General features: G+C 39.4%; 1 protein-coding gene across 3 annotated transcripts in view; it reads right to left on the bottom strand.

Moving 5' to 3' along the window:
• SEL1L2 (SEL1L2 adaptor subunit of SYVN1 ubiquitin ligase) overlaps window positions 1-15171 on the bottom strand; it is a 164380-nt gene that overhangs the window by 99228 nt on the left and 49981 nt on the right. The window lies entirely within an intron of this gene.

Below are 15171 nucleotides of genomic sequence, written 5' to 3'. Positions count from 1 at the left end.
TAGAATTTTGGCTCTATTACTTAATAATTGTGTGACCTTGGACAAGTAACTGAACATTTCTCAGCCTCAGTTTGCATTTGTAAAATGAGCACATTGGATGGAATGATGACAATGATGATGATGATGATGATGATGATGATGATAGCAAGAGTTAGCAGTTTAAGGTTTGCAAAGCCCTTTGCAAATATGATCTCATTTCATCCTCACCACAACTGTGGAAAGTTGGTGCTATTATTGTCCCCATTTTAAGATGAGAAAGAGGCTGAGAGAGGTTAGTGACTTGTCCAGGGTCATGTGGATAGTTACTATCTGAGGCTGGATTGAAGATCTCTAGAGTGCTTTCTAGCTTTAAGTCCTAGGTCTTGTAACATAATGAAAAAATCTGGTTAGTAATGGAAATGAATGGCAGTCAGTGGCCTAACATGGTACCTTTTGAAACACATATCAGAGACCAAAGTCCCAGTCCTACTCTCTTCATTGCCTAAATATTTATCAGCCTTTTTGTCTTAGAACCCAGATTTCCTGATCTTGTTGAGGTCCAATTATTTAGAATATAATAGAAATATTCGCTCTACATAAAATTGCCCAATTTGTTCAGATTAATTCACATAAAAACAAGCAAATTCCCCAAATGTTAAGTTGCTCTTCTTGGAATTTGTAAGAAAGAACAATTTCTAGTTTGTTTCTTTCAGATAGAGGCTCTAATTTGTGATTTGGTGTGGACCAGTTTGGGCTGAATTCTTTGTGACTTTTCCTATGTTTATTTCCTATGAAGACAAATCCTAGTGAACACCATTTCTCATCATAAATGCTAGTAATAATAATAATTGATGTTTGTATACTTTAAGTCTGTAAGGTTTTCTAAGCACTTTACTACCATGGGGTGTAGAGTATGATCAAGGAAGACTAATACTTCTGGGTGTGAGAGCTGCTGATCCCTTGTCAGGGCTCATACACTTTTGGGGTCTACCTGATTCACCCAATTCTTATCTGTGGCTCCAATAAGCTATGGCATGTGCAATGGCCACACCCAAATAAACCATTTTGGCAGATGGGCCAAAAAGGTTGAGGGTAACTAAGGTGTTTCAAACCCTTCAGTGAATTAGAGGGGTGTCTACTGCAAGCATGGAGCAGATAAGAACAATTTGTTCCAACAACCATGAAGGCAGCTGAAACAAGTACTGTGGAGTGCTTAGAGCTTGGTTAGACATCGAGGATGCCAAGGTCATCCAATGCATCCCAGGCCATTGCCAGTTGTTTTGACTTTGTCTTGCCACTGGATTCCAATGACTCTGGAAGAGAGAGTGAGGCTGCTGACTTCATACAACTTTGTCTCATTTAAATCCAATTTATGTGTGAATCAAAAGATATCACCCATACCATTTTACCATTTTTGTCTATCTCAAAGTCCTGTGGTGACAGATAAGTGATGAAGTATCAGGTGTGGATACATTGAGTGCTGTAGTCACAACCCTGAACACAGGGTCTTCTTCTAACTGAACTGAAGCAGCAGTAGGATTTGGCAGCCCCCTGGGTGTCTGACCAGTCTTTTAAGAACTGCTCTTCTTGCCTCCTGGTGGGAGGAAGGGGTTAGAAAAAGTGGCCTCAAAATTGTCTGCTTCACCCAACCCTGGCCTGCTTACTGCAGCAGATAGGGATCCCACCCTGTGGTTAAAACACAAAAAAATCTGCAAAAACTTTTCCAAAAATGATTCTATTCACCATTGCTACGTGGAATTTGTGCATGTTTATGGATAACATGAAATCCAATAGACCTGAAAGATGAACAGTTCTTGTGAGAGAACTCAGCAGGTATTTAATCCAAATAGCAGCCCTGAGTGAAATAAGGCTGGCAAATGAAGGCCGGCTTACCAAAGTTCGACCTAAATACACTTTTTTTTTTTTTATGGAGTGGCAACAATGAAAGGGAGTGCTATGAAGTACTATGAAGTAGGTTTTGCAATCAAAACTAATCCAGTTAAAAAGCTTGTATACCTACCAAAAAAAGTGAATGACAAACTGATGACAATGTGATTGCCCTGGTAGGAAAGTGCCACACCACCACCATCAGCATGTATGCCCTCAACATGACAAACCCTGATGAGATCAAAGAAGACTTGGAGACCCTCATCATCAATGTGCCAAAAGGAGACAAGCTTATGATTCTGGGTGACTTTAATGCTAGAGTAGGCCCAGACTACCAGACATGGCAGGGAATCTTTGGGAGGAAAGGAGTTGGAAACAGCAACAGCAATAGTCACTTACTATTGAAGACTTGTGCATCTCCTGACCTTCTCATCACCAACATTGTCTTCCATTTACTTAAATGCAATAAAGCTTCGTGGATACACCCTCAGAGCAAACATTGGCATTTATTAGACTATGTCATTGTAAGGAGAAGAGACAGAAAGGAAGTGGGAGTGACAAAGGCAATGTGGTGCAGAGTGTAGGACTGATGATCATAGACTTATCCTCTCCAAGCTAAATATTCATATTCAACAAAAGTGGTGGCCCCAAATCAAGATGAGTACCAGAAGACTTAATGTAAGCAGACTAGAGAGTTTCTCCAAGTGGGAACAGTTCATTGCTAATTTGGAGGGACAGCTGAGCCAACACACAGTTGGCAACAGTGGAGAAAAAAGGCATGGGTAGCTTTCAGAGATTTGGTGTATAGCACTGCATTTACTCATCTGGGTCAGAACACTCACAAACATCAAGACTGGTTTGAAGAAAATGATGGCAGAATTCAGAACTGCCAAATGAAAAATGAGAACTCTGCAGGATTTACCAGCAGGATAGTTCATCCATCTCTAAGAAGGTAACATTTAACTTCTTTGAAAGTACTTTACATGTGAAACTTAGAGAGATTGCAGCAGGATTCCTGACTCAGTAAGAAGGTAGGTGAAATTTAATTTTATGCTGATAGTAACAATCCAAAGGGCTTTTATGATGCCCTGAAGGCTATTTATGGGCCAAAGACCTACAGCTACCCAGTGTTGATGGAGCCACATTGATTAATGATAAGGACATGATGCTGGAGAAATGGACTGAACACCTCCGTAGTGTTCTCAATGGACCATCATCCATCAAGGCAGAAGCCACTTTCTGTTTATCTCTCTAGCTGAATTTCCAATTGAAGAAGAGGTTACGAATACCATAGGGCTCCAATCATGTGGCAAAGTACCTGGTGCTAATTCTATTCTAGCTGAGATATACATAGCAGGGGGTCCATTGCTCATATAGAAGCTGATGGAAATTTTCCAGGTTGTGTGGCAAAAAGAGGTTATGCTCCAGGAGTTCAAGGATGCCTTCATTGCGAAGGTAAAGAAAATAGATTGTCCTGTGACAATTACAGGGAAGACTCTCTTTTAGTCATGCTAGTGAGATTTTTTGCCAGAGTCCTCCTTAATGGGCTGATCCTTCACTTGGAAGATAGTCTATCTGAGAGCCAGTGTGGCTTGAGAAAGGGCTAAAGAATGGTAGATATGGTGTTTGCTGCTGGACAACTCCAGGAGAAATGCCAGGAGTAGAACAGAGGTCTGACACAATGTTCATCTATCTGACTTTCAAAGCCTTTGATACTGTCAGTCATGACGGTTTATGGAAAATTATGTCAAAATTTGGTTGCCTGGAAAAGTTCTTCCATATTGTATGTTAATTTCATGATGGCATGCTTGCCCGGGTTCTGGATAATGGATAATGCTCTTGCGCTTTCCCAGTCACCAATGGAGTGAAACAGATTGTGTGCTTGCTCCCATGGTTTTTAGCATTATGTTCTCAACAATGTTGACAGATAGCTTCAACAAGGATGAAAATGACACCAAGGTCAGCTACCACACTCATGGAGAGTTATTTAACTTGAAAAGACTACAAGTCAAGATCAAAGTGGAGGGAGAGTTGGTGCATAATTTTTTGTTCACAGATGGCTGTGCGGCCTCTGAAGCTGAGGTGCAAGTAAAGTATGGATTGATACTCTGCTGCTTGTGCTAATTGTGACCTAATAATTAAGACCAAGAAAACCCAGGTTCTCTTCCAGCTAGCATCACATCATCCATATGTGAAGCCATTGGTTACAGCAAATGGAGAAATTTTGAATACTGTGGATAAGTTCACTTATCTTGGCAGTACACTTTCCAGGGATGTACACATAGATGATGAGGTTGATGCATGCATTGCTGAAGCTAGCTCAGTGTTTGGGAGACTTCAAAGGAAATTGTGTGGGAGAGAAGCGTTACTAGGCTGTGTACCAGACTGAAGGTCTACAGAACCTTTGTGTTGACTTCATTGTTGTGTGTCTGTGAAATCTGGATAGTCTACTAGTGCCAAGCCAGGAAATTGAATTGCTTCCATTTAAATTGTCTTAGGAATATTCTGAAGATCTTAAGATTCTGAAGATCACCTGGCAAGATAGGGTACCAGGCACCAAGGTCCTTTCCTGAGCTGAACTGCCAAGCATTAAAACTCTATTGCAAGAGCATAACTCCAATGTGCTGGACACATTATGTGAATGCCAAATGTAAGTTTCCCTAAAAGACTGTTTTATGGAAAACTCACATAAGGAAGCACTCACATGGAGGCCAGAAGAAGTGATACAAGGATGCTCTCAAGATCTCTCTGAAGAGCTTTGGAATCAATTGCATGACATAAGAGACAACGGCAAAGAATGGCATGCCTGGATCAAAGAAGGTGCTATGTTCTATGAGCAAAGCAGAATTGTAGTAGCTCAAAAGAAACATGAAATGTGCAAATGTAGAAACATCTCCATTCCAAATCTTCATATGGACTATTTGTGTCCAACTTGTGGTAGAGCCTTCTGAGCTTGATCTTTCTGATCAGCCACAGTTGGACACAGTGTACCTTGACCCCAATGTAATGATGTCATTTTTATCCTCTTTTAGAGGATAAAATTTGAGAGGATGTCATTTATCCTCTTTGAGAATGAAGAACAACAATGAACCGACTCCCATAATCTCATTTGATCCTTGCAGCAACCTTTTAGTGGTAGGTACCATAGGTATTGTTATTCCCTTTTCCTGAAGTGCACAGAGCCCAAGTCAACTTATCTTTGGTGGTAAAGCTTGTAAGTGGCAGAGGTAGGATTAAAACCCAAGAATCTCTTGACTATAGATCCAGCATTCTTTCTACTATATAATGTTTCCTGTTCTTTAAAGAGAAATTTGTAATTTGTGCCACTTCAAATCCCTTAGAACTATGGCTTAAACCAAGCGTGATCTCATAGGATAGCACCATATTTTGGGAACAAATGATTCTCTTTTTTTCAGTATCTTAAAGGAGAGAATGATTGGTAATGTGTCCTTTACTGTAAAGGAGAGGGACATTATCTATTATAAGGATCTATGGTTTGTGGATTTATGATTTCTTCACTGCAGGAACTCAAAATTAATTGATAAGTTCCATGGAGTTACCTAGGACATGCAGAGTTTCAGTGACTTGCCTAGGATCATACCAATCTGCTATAGCTTTTCTTTAAAACTTTCTCTGTCTCTTTCTGTCTTTGCTTTCTCTGTCTCTCCATTTCTTACTAAAAGGATGTTGAAACTTTCTTTTTAGGTTGCTTGTGGGGTTGGAAATGAATAAAACTGCACAATTCTGTGTTACTAGAGTTTATATAACGATTCCAGGAAGTTTTGCAACAATAGCAGTTACAAAACTGGTCAAGTTAATCAAACTAATGTCTCACTTGATAACTTCATTCGCTGAAGTAACCGACTACTTTACTGAATTATTTCAAATGACAGTAGACACAGTCATATCTGTCAAAAATATTTCAAAAGCTGGCAATAATATGGAGTAGCATATAAAATTCTTATTTGTAGTTATCACATAAAAGAGATGGGGTAGTAGACAGAGAGCCAAATTTGGAGTCAGGAAGGGTTTTAGGTCCCACCCTTGACCTGTACTGGGGATATAACCCTGGTCAAATCACTTAATCTCTCACTGCCCCTGGAAAATGTTCAAGTCTATAAGTTGCATAATAGTTGCTGTTCTGCATTGATGGAGGAAATTTCCTCACCAAATAGATCCCTATGTCAATGACGTCACAGGTCCAGGTCAAAAATATAAATGTGTGTGTGTGTGTGTGTGTGTGTGTGTGTGCGTGCACGCGCATGCGTGTGTAAGCAACTAGGTTGCTCAGTGGATAGAGTGCTGGCCCTGGAGTCAAGAAGACCTGAGTTCAAATCTGGCCTAGACACTTACTAACTGTGTGACCCTGGGCAAGTCACTTAACTTCCATTTGCTTTAATCCATTGGAGAAGGAAGTGGAAAACCACTCCAACATCTTTGTCAAGAAAACCCCATGGACAGTATGGTCCACAACTGAACAACAACAACAATGTGTATATATAAGCACACACATACAAGTATATGCACATAAAGATATATATACATATATATACAGGTATGTATATATGGATGCATATATATACCATATAGAAAGGTAGACACTTCACATATAAAATATATCCATCCTGCATGTGCATGAGTATATACAAATTATAAACACATGCATATATAAATTATAAATATAGCAATATGCATTATACACATATATATAAATGTTTATATATTATCCACCTATCTCAGTGACAATATTGTTATGTTAAAATAGGCTTCTGACTAGGTAGCATAGGCTAAAAAAGACTGACAAAGGAAATCTCTTTCCAGTCATAAAAATCTAAATCATCAAATATTTAAATAAATGAATAAACCACATCCAAGTAATCTAAGAAAAGAAATGAATAATAAATCAATATTTTATGTGTTAAATTATATTTACATCTTGACTGGCAACATCATAACACAGTAATGATAGCTAACAGAATTGACAATTGAGCAAGCATATTCACATCTCTTTACCTGACTTAAAAGATTTATGACCCTAGAGACAAAAATGAGAAATTCCATCCCTGGCAATGAAACTCTCATGAACAGACTTTGCTTATTTCTCACCTGATTTTTCAATTGAATTTAAACTGCATCAGATTCTGCCACTGATTTTCTGAATAATGCATTAGAAGTACACTTGTGCTATTAATATGTGCTAAGATGAAGTATCATTAGATAGGAGGGAGAATAATGATCTGTTACACAAAACAGCACACAAGTTAGTCTGATCAAAGAATAATAGAATCAAATACTTCAGAATAAGAGAACGTATTTACAGTAATGATGTTTGTGCAAGTTGTCTGTCTGTAAATCATGATTAGCAAGCATAAATACATTTCCTGATAAAGGAAATGGTATAGATCATTCCAAAGAAAATACTTCTTTCATCATGCTATTATAATAATCATAAAATCCAATTTTTCTTCTTCCAACACACTAGTAAAAATGAAATACAGCAAAATGCTGAACTACAAAGGAGATGTAATCTAGTATGTAAATTAGATGTTCATTTAGCATTCAAGAATTATAAATTATAAAATGGGACCAGAATCAAACGTATGTCGAATATTAAGCTGCATAATAAACAGAATAAAAGTAAACCAAGAAATTAATTTTGAAATGCAGTGTCATAAACTGTTTTTTGTTCAACTTTATTATTATGTATTATTTTATTAAGTTTTATATCCGCATAGATAAATGTTTGTTTCCTCATTTATCTGGCATCATTGGAGGACAATATATTTGACATAAAGGGATCATTCAGATACTTGAAGCTTACCCTTTCAAGTACTAATGCTTTGTTTGATCTGGCCATTTTAATTGGAATCTTTGTAAAAATGTAAGCCTGAGAGGCTGGGAAGATAGTATTGCCCTCTACAATAATAGGGAAGGTAGGAGGTTAGGAAGATTTAGGAGGAAAGATAATGATTTCTGTCTTGAATATGGTTAGTTGAAGATATTGATTATATATCAAATTTAAACTATCTGAAAGGCAATTGGAGATGTGAGATTGTAGGTCTGCAGAGAATTTGAGAAAGGTTAGGTAGATTTGAGAGTCATTAGCATAGAGATGACAATTAAATCCATTTGAGCTGATGAGATCACCAAGGCAAGTAGTATAGATAGAGAAAAGAAGAGGGCTCAAGACAGAACCCTGAGGGACACTTACAGTTGGATAATGACAGGAGGCAATGATGACTGAGAAGGAATAAGCATGGAAACCACTACTGGGGACTCATGAACATGAAGAGAGAGAGATAAACAAAACAGCACATGGAGATACCTGGTTCCAAGTAGCTGGGAAACTGAGGAAGACAAGAACCGAGTAAAGATGTAGATTCAAAGAGTAAGCAATAGATAGAGGCAGGAGCAGGTTTTGAGCAATGAGAGCAAAGCTCCAACCTTACCCCAGGATGCCAAAACTGTGAGACTTTGAAGAACTTATTAACCTCACTACTGTGGGGACAGAAGGGGATGGGACTGTATTTGCTTAGGAATATGTGTGACTGCTTACTTCACACTTTGTTTAGGTTATAGTTGAGTGTTCTATTGGTTCATTATTGTTTTCTCCTTGGGTTGTTATTAGTATGGTGGGCACCTGAGGGACTTTAGAAGTTCTCAGTTTTTAACTGATGAGATAATTGAGGTGTTATCAACTAAAATAAATACTCCCAACTAAAACAAATAAAATCTAAATCTTAATTGGTATTAATCTACAAGTGAGTAGGTTATGAGATACATACCACTAGATGGAAGAAGACATGGAAGACAGTTTATGACTTTTGTGGAAAGTTTGAAAGGTAATAGACTATATGATATAATCAGGACTTAAAATTATCTCAGCAGGCTGGAACAATGGGGAAAACTACAATAAGATGAAACTGAATAGGTAAAAATGTAAGGTTCCACACTTTGGTTAAAAAAATTGCAAAAGTAAGGTTGTAGGAAATCTGGTTTAACAAAAGTTAATGTCGAAAAGACCTAAAGGACTATTTGTTGACCACTAACATAATATGAGTCAATCAATAATCAATGAGCCTGTTGAAGTACCTACTAACTTGCTAGGCACTGTACAAGGTGTTGGGGATACAAAGCAGAACAGTATTTACCCTCAAGAGGCTTATATTCTATCAGGAGAGACGAACATCTACAGATGTTGGTATAGACAAGATGCCAAATGAATATAAAGTAATTTTTTTGAGGAAGGTACTTAGCATCAGTGGAGGATCAGGAAAGACCTTGTGAAGAAGTATTTTACTAGGTATTCTAAAAGGTGGCTATGAGAAGGTTGTCAGTCAACAAGCATTTATTAAGTGCCTTCTATGTGTTGGGTGATTTGATAAGCACTGGGGATACAAAAAAAGGTTTTAAAAAATCCCAGCTCTCCTTGGTCTTAAGGAGCTGACAGTCTATTCATTGCATACATAGAGCACACTTAATGCAAAGGCAAAGTACGTAAAATCAGTATTGTTACATGGCTGTCAAAAGGCTTAGGCAATATAAGGCTGCATTAGTAGAATATAAAATCTAGATTCGTAGAAGTAACAGACTTACTGTATTCTGTACTGATGAGGGAACTGAGGGAATTAGGACAGTAAGCAGTTAATTGTGGGAACTGAGTGAATCATGCTGACCCCATCTTGTGTCTCAATTCTGGATCTAGCTCAGTTCCCTTTCTATTAAATTATGGGTCTAGTCCAATTTCTGTCTTGTGAGAAAATGTTCAATTGTGGAAATTGGGAGAAAACCTCATTACATTATTTGAACCTAGCCCTGTATGGGTGGGAAGCTGGACCAGGTAACTGTACTCGTTGCTTAGAGACCCTTAAGTAAAGATCTAGGTTATGCCAACGAGAAATCCCCATCAGATCCAAAGATTGATGCAAGTCTTTTCACAATTGAACATCTCAAGTAACCCATATGTCTTATCTGAAAACTAGCCCTATGCTGATCAATCAGTTATTGTTTCAATGTTCCTTTGATTGTTTATAAACACTTGGTGGGGTGGGGTGGGGGACATGGCTTTTTCTGATTTCAGGAAATTGTGCCTGTTTGCTCTCACCCTCACAACTTGCAAAGTCCCTAATCTTTCCTGTAATTAGAAATCAGATTACCTAATTTTGTATCCTAGTTAATATTTTCTTCTAATTGGACTTACTTGATTAATTGTTTCTAATATCCCCTTGTTTTCAGGGTCCAGCCCTAAGCTGAGAAATCAGCCTGGCCCTGATTTGTTAAGCAATAGGCATGTATTGCTTAACAAACTGATCTGTTTAGAACTCAAACTTTTGTTTCCTCAGTCATTTCATTTTTCACCCACCACACTGGTTAGGATACATCTACAGTATTATTATACTTTAAGAGATTAACAAATAAGACTGTATCCAGAATAGGATGGCCATCTCACACAAGATAGAATTGAAGAAACTTGTGATATTTTAGATTGGAAAACAGAAGATTTAGGAGCAGAAGTAGGTGAGAGCAGAGGGACCAGAGAGATACCTTCCCAAGGAGAGCAGCCTGTCAAGAAGACCAGGTATTTGGAAATCAGCTTATTTCTTCCAATGCCCAAGTGACAAGCAGCCATCTTTTTCAACCCTGCCGCTTGTAAACAAAAAGCCAAAAATCTTTTTGAAAAGGGTTCTACCCCAATTTTATACTGATCTGACAGGAAAGTGATTGTAGTTAAGATAGAATATGAAGGAAAAAGCAAGAAGCTGCTAGAATTGTGACCCTTCACAGCTGGGAAGCGAATGTGATAACACTTTACCGATGAATTATTATTTGCAAGAGTGCTAGACTTGGAGTCAGGAAGATCTGAGTGTGAACCTTGCCCTAGACACAAACTAGCTCTTTAACTCTAGGCAAATCACTTAAGCTCTCTGTGCTTCCATCCCATCAAACGGGGACAATACTAGTACCTACCTCACAGGGTTGTTGGGAGGATCAAAAGATAAGCAAACCCCTGCAAATTAGCTCTGGTTATAGAGAGTCAATACCTGAGTTCAAGCCTTATCTCCGAAATAAACTGGCTGTGAGACCCTGGGAAATGTCACTTAACTTCTCAGTTTTCTGAGCAAGGTCTAACCCGTATAAATTGTAGAAAAGATGCCAATCTGCATTAGAAAAGAGGTTCCCTATTCCCTAAGTTCCCTATTTTTATAAAAACACAAGTCCAGTTTCCCCCCTCATCTCTCTCTCTCTCTCTCAACAAATGTGTGTGTGTGTGTGTGTGTGTGTGTGTGTGTGTGTGTGTACACGCATAGGGAGAAGGGGGGAGACACACACACACAGAAAGTAGCTTTAAAGATCTATTCTCAGAGAGGAGGGCCTATGTAGGGCAAAAGATTAGGGAAGACACCCAAGTCAGTCGTTATTGGACTAGGTGTGTATCTGTCAGTTTGGTTCAGCCACTAGTGGGAAGATAGGGGGGCAGATCTATCTAGGAGAGCTCAAGTTGGTCTGGAGAGAGAAGCCCTTGAAGTAGGAGGTCCTTGGCTCAGAGCTGGATACAGGCATTGCCAGGAGGTCACCTGGCTGAATTATAGCTTCTCTTGTGTAGGTGGAGGAGGCAACTCTTCCATTTTGTACTGAATGGGATTAAAGAAATGGTTTATAAAATCTCCTTTTGGGGGATGAGGCAACAGAGGCCAGAAACATGGAAACTTTCCAAGTTTCTGTCAACAAGCCCAGAGCAGAAAGATCCTCCAAGGGAATGTGGAGACAGATTGAGGCCTGAAGCCCTGGGGCAGTAGCTTTGGAGCCCAAGAAGGGAAGAGTAGTTAATTTCTTTTGGACAGTTTGGAGGAATAGGATTAAATTTCCTGTTGTTTGAAGCAGGAGGCAATATATGTTTAATGGGGGCACCTTTGGAGTCAAGAAGACCTGTATTCAAGTTCTGCCTCTGACTGACATATTCGTTGTTTGACCTTGGGCAAATCACTTTAATCTCTCAGTGTTCCAGAACCTGCATTGGTAGAAGCTCCCTCCATGAATAAAATTAACATGTTTGGACAAAAAAAAGGCAGTCACTCATACTAGGTGCTGGGGATAGAAATTCAAAAAGCACACAATACCTCTTCTTAAGGAGCTTATATTCTCCTTGTGGGAGCAGGGGAATTGAAAAAGAGCAGCAGTAACATCTAGGGGGACCAAGAAAAGCCTTGGGTAGGCCCTGGCACCTGAGCTGTGTTCTGAAGGAAGTTCAGATTTCTATGAGGCAGCAGGGAAGGAAGAGGGCTTTCAATATTTGGGGGAACATTGGCACATGTGGGTACCTGCACTCACTTCTGTGACAAATGTGAGACCTAGCAGTCCCTACCTTCCAAGGCTTTACCCAGACCACAGACACAGACATAACCACACTAATCCACTGGCCCTTCATTGAAAAGTTTAGGAATCATTTCCAAAATCGGTAACAATTCTGTCATTGAAGCATTTCTTTTTTTGCTTATATGTGAAGGATGTAATTTTATTTCAAAACTATTTTATCTCATGGAAGTATTTTACTTTACTATTTCAAGGATTAATTGGTTATTCCATTGTGATGGATGCTTCCTTTACTGTTTCAAATCAAACCCTCCTTCCTCTCCTCCCCCAGCCTTATAATAGCCAGACTTCAAGGGTTGTGGCACAAAATTCCTCATCCTGATGCCAAACTGGTGATGAACTTTTTGAACTTACCAAGGCTGATCCTTGAAAGGCAGGCACAGTCTATCACATTGAGCCTGTGCCCAAAACCTTTTCAGCTGTCAGAGTTTGTATTCAGTTGTTATAGCTTTCAAGAAATACATAGGATGACTAGAATCAGGGGAAACCTCAGAATTTAGTTCATACCATTCACGTGAGAACTATTATTTCTTGAGCATAGAGAACTCCTAGTCAATTCAAATCAGTAAGCATTTGCCTACTATGGGTCTTGTACAGTGTAAGCTCTGAGGAATTCAATGGAAGGCAAAAACAGTCCCTCTCCATAAGGAGCTTACAGTCTAGTGGGAAAGACAACATGCAAACAACTATGTACAAATGCTCTGTATAGTATAACCTGGAGGGAATAAGAGAAGCAAAGCACTAGAATTAAGGGGGACTGAATTGCCTAGAGCTCTGAGAGGTTAATGGTCTGCCCAGAGTCACACAACCATTTCGTGTCAGAGGTAATATTAGAACCCAGGTCTTTCTGGCTTCAAGTCTGGCTCTCTATCCAGTATACCTTGCTGCTGCTATCAACACTGTACTGGAACAAGTTGTTGTTGTTCAGTTGTTTCAGTTGTATCTGGCTCTTCGTGACTCCATTTGGGATATTCTTAGGAGAGATACTAGGGTAGTTTATCATTTTCTTCTCCAGCTTATTTTACAGATGAAGAGACTGAGGCCAATAGGATTAAGTGAATTTTGCAGGGTCACACAGTTAGGAAGTGTCTATGGCTGGATTTGAACTCAGGTCTTTCTGACCCCAGGCCTGGCACTCTATCCACTGTGCCACCTGGCTGCTTGCTGGAACAAGAATCCCTTCTAAAACAAACTGGAAAAAATGGTTGATCCAGCCTTTGCTTGAAGACTTCTAGTGATGGGAAAGCTAGTACCTTCCAAAATCCCTCCTTCAACTTTTGAATAGTAATAGCCAAGAAGTTACTCCTAACATCAAGCCTATATTGCTTCCGTGCCACTTATATCCATCGTTCCTAGTTTTACTCTCTAGGGTCAAGCAGAAAAAGTTTAATCCATTTTTCACACAACAGACTTGAAATATTTGAAGACAGCAGTCATGAACCCATTATCAGGAATGGGGAACCTGTGGCCCTCTAGGTCCTTGGCTGCAGTCTTCTGAGTGAGTCCAAGTTTTACAGAACAAATCCTTTTATTAAGGGAATTTATTCTATGAAGCTTGGATTCAGTCAAAGGGATGCACTTGAGGACTTAGAGGGCCACATGTGGCCTTGAGGCCAAAGGTTCCCCACCCATTAGGTCTTCTCTTCTTCAGGTTAAACTTCTATTGATCCTTATCTAGAATGATCTCAAGTCCTTTAACCATTCTGGTTGCCCTCCTTTGGACAGTCTAGCTCAATACTGTCCTTCCTAAATAAACAAGGCATCTAGAACCGGACACAAGATTCCAGATAGGATCCAATTAACACAGAGTACAGTAGAATTATTATCTAACTAGTCCTAGACACTTTTCTTAATTCTTAATTTCTCTTAATTCACCACAAGGTCATGCTTTTTGGGTTGCCATATCATACAAAATCACAGAATTTAAAAGTTGGAAAGGACCTCAATGTCATTTTAGTCTAATTCACACCTGAGGAATAATTCCCTTGTACAATGTACTGGACAAGTGGTCATATAGCCTTTGCTTGAAGATCTCCAACGAGGGGAAACTCAGTTTCCTGAGGCAGCACGTTTCACTTCCAATAGCTCTAGTTGTTCGGGCAATTTTATTTCCACCAAACCTCACTCATCATCTTTGCTACACACCTGTATTATTCCTGGATATACCTTCTGAGGCCAAGCAGAATAAGGATAATCACCCTTCCCTTCAAATAGTTGAAGAAAGCCCCAAAGTCTTCTCTCTAGATTAGACATTTCCATTTTCTCAGACCAATCCCCATATGTCATGAGATTGAGGCACTTTATTTTGCTGGTTGCCTTCCTCTGGCTTATAGCCAACTCAACAATGTCTTCCAGACATTGTACCCGGAAATGAGATTGACACTCCAGGTGTGATCTGACCAAAGTAGAGACTGCTTTTCTTATTCCTGGAAGCTCCTTTTTTCTTAGTATATCCTAAAATCACATTAACTTTCTTGGCTGCCATGTAACTATGGAAACCTCATCATCCTGCAAGATCTCATCATCTTGCCATTGTGTCACATCACCACCCGTTGTCCCCATGATATAGCTTCTTGGAGCCACAGGTGAGAATTGAGTGAAGGTGGACACCAAAGGTGGATAAGCTGCTCTGAAAAGGGCTCGGTAAACCCTCACACACAGGCAAGTCCTCCCTGAATGCCCCATGTACTCCTCAAAGCCTCAAACCTGTTGGTGAATTAGGGGATATCTACCCAAAGCATATGAAGACTTTCCCCTCATGAGAACAATTTCTTCCAATGGCCATGATGAAGTTGGCTGAAACAGGCTTTGTAGAGAGCTTAAAGCTTGGTTAGGCATCGAAGATGGCAAAGTCATCTACTGCATCCTGGGCCATTGCCAGTTGTCTTGACTTTTGTCTTGCCCACTGGACTTAAGTGACTCAGGAAGAGAGAG

Source organism: Phascolarctos cinereus, unplaced genomic scaffold, assembly GCF_003287225.1.
Source record: "Phascolarctos cinereus isolate Bilbo 61053 unplaced genomic scaffold, phaCin_HiC Scaffold_2;HRSCAF=192, whole genome shotgun sequence".
NCBI classification, from domain to species: domain Eukaryota; kingdom Metazoa; phylum Chordata; class Mammalia; order Diprotodontia; family Phascolarctidae; genus Phascolarctos; species Phascolarctos cinereus.
This window is presented reverse-complemented; position numbering and strand designations above follow the sequence as displayed.